The sequence below is a fragment of the Callospermophilus lateralis genome, chromosome 8 (assembly GCF_048772815.1).
Source record: "Callospermophilus lateralis isolate mCalLat2 chromosome 8, mCalLat2.hap1, whole genome shotgun sequence".
NCBI classification, from domain to species: Eukaryota; Metazoa; Chordata; class Mammalia; order Rodentia; family Sciuridae; genus Callospermophilus; species Callospermophilus lateralis.
The window spans coordinates 51,712,423-51,714,844 of record NC_135312.1 but is presented as its reverse complement, the minus strand read 5'-3'; the positions used below and the strand labels follow the sequence as shown (position 1 = coordinate 51,714,844).

At 41.8% G+C, this 2,422-nt stretch overlaps 1 pseudogene; it reads right to left on the bottom strand.

The window, feature by feature from the left end:
• Positions 1 to 301: 301 nt before the first annotated feature.
• On the bottom strand, positions 302 to 1,148 carry LOC143406236 (small ribosomal subunit protein uS2 pseudogene; annotated as a pseudogene).
• Between the last annotated feature and the right edge of the window lie 1,274 nt (positions 1,149 to 2,422).

Here is a 2,422-nt window from a genome sequence, read left to right as displayed (position 1 = left end):
TGAAATGTATAAAAGAATACCTATCAGTGTGATAAAATGTACACACATAGAATACAACTTTACATTTAAAAAATATTTTCAGTTGTAGATGGACACAATACCTTTATTTTTACTTATTTATTTTTATGTTGGGCTGAGGATCAAGCCCAGTACCTCACAAGAGCCAGGTAAGCACTCTATCACTAAGCTATAACCCTGGCCCACAACTCTACAGTTTTTTTTTTTTTTTCCAGAAACTGGTGCTTATTTCTGTAACTTTATTGCCATTTTGCTTAAGTGTTTCCAGAAAAACAGCCCAAGATCATTCTGTGGTTGTTCCTACCCGCTCAGTGGCTTGAGCAGTGGGAGCTGCAGACCAATCTTCGGTGCTTGACTAGTTACTCCAGTTTCAGTAGGGAACTGCTGGTTAGGCACAGAGGGCACCTTGAAAGCCTTTAGAGCTGTCTCTGACTTCAGATTGAGTATCAGTGAACACTGGAGCTAGAATATTTTATATACCCAGAAATCCCTCCTTGGTCACAGCTTTTTTAGTGGCTGCCTGCTTTTCCCGTTTGATCTTTCAGAATCTCTGTGAAAGTAGAGATCAGGCATAGTCAACCACGGGTATTTGCGGGAAATGATGCCAGGCATGCACAGAACTTCTTAGGCCAGCATCCACCACATCAGACCCACAGAGTGAACTATTTTGTTGTTGCATGGAATGGCAATGTCCTCATAGCACAAAGGAGAATCTGTGTTACCCAGAGCAGTCATAGGCAGGTTTACAAAAGCCACTTCTGTGAGAGGCTGGTGGTCAGAAGACATGGCTCCCAGGAGGCTGCCTGGATCTGCTTAGTGAAGGTTTCAAGACCGAAGCCGCCAGAGATAGGAGTGTCTCTGTGGCAGCAGCAAACTTCATCACAGCCTGTCGGTCAGTGTTCCTGGAGGACATGACACTGATATCAGCAGAATTTTCACTGGCAACACTGGCATCAGAAGCTTCTCCCAGGTCCTCTTTAGATCTGTGATGTAGATGCCATTTCCTTCCCTTTTGTAGATATATTGCTCCATCTGCAAATCAGGGTTGCTGCCACTTAAGTGGGTTCCTGGTGCAGAAATTTGAGGACATCCTCTTCCTTCATTTGCAGGACATCAAGGGCTCTGGACATTGTGACACTTTGCCTTTAATTTATGATAGGAATCAAGAACAACAACAGCCGGAGCAGTGGTGTAGGCCTGTAAGCCCAGTGGCTTGTGAGACTGACGTAGGAGGATTGTGAGTTCAAAGCCAGCCTCAGCAACTTAGTGAGACCCTAAGCAACTTAACAAGACCCTGTCTCTAAATAAAATACAAAAAAATAGGGCTGGGGATGTGGATCAGTGGTTGAGTGCCCTGAGTTCAATCCCTAGTATCAAAGGGGAAAAACAACAACAATACCATATAGACCCCTCCCTAGGTAGCACATCAAGACTATACATTTTTTAGGATATATGTGGTCTAAATAAACATAAAAATGATAGACTGCAAAGACATGAATACACAAATGTTGGAGCTAGGCTTAGTGGCACATACTTTGAATCCCAGAGACTTGGGAGGCTGAAGCAAAAAGACCAAAAGTTCAAGGTCAGCCTGAGAAACTTACTGAGACCCTCTCTCAGAGTAAAAAATATAAAGGGCTGAGCTAGAGCTAGAGCTCAGTGGTAGAGCACCCCTGGGTTCAATCTCCAGTAGGTTGGAAGGAAGGATAAAGAAAGCAGCAACTATTGCAAGGGTGCTGATAGTGTGAAATGAAATGGAAAGCAATTAATTCAATTTTGTGTTCTTAGTCTATAAATTAAAAATACAAAGTAGAATCTGAATACAAACAGCATGTCTGAAGAACTTATTAATCTTATTTTCTTGATATTGCATTATTACAATCAGCAATAATCTCAATTTTGAGATCTTTTTTTTTTTTCTTTTTAAAGGGGGGGAGAGAGAGAGATAGAGAGAGAAAGAATTTTAATATTTATCTTTTTAGTTCTTGTCGAACACAACATCTTTGTTTGTATGTGGTGCTGAGGATCGAAACCAGGCCGCACGCACGCCAGGTGAGCGCGCTACCGCTTGAGCCACATCCCCAGCCGGAGATCTTTATAATTTATAAAATGTTATCATAGACAGCTTTGTAGAGGCAGGAACCCCCATAGTGTTTTTCAATAGAATACTATTCATTCACAGAAGAGTATGAAATCCTGTGTTAGTGACAACATGATGGACCTGGAGGGCATTGTGTTAAGTGAAATAAATCAGGCACAGAAAGGCACATACTGCATGATCTTATTTATGAGAAATCTAAAAAAGTTGATCTCATTGAAGTTTACAGTAGAAGAGTGATTGCTAGAGACTGGGGAAGGATGGGGAAAAGTTGATCAAAAGGCATAGGTATGGGGCAGGTGGTAC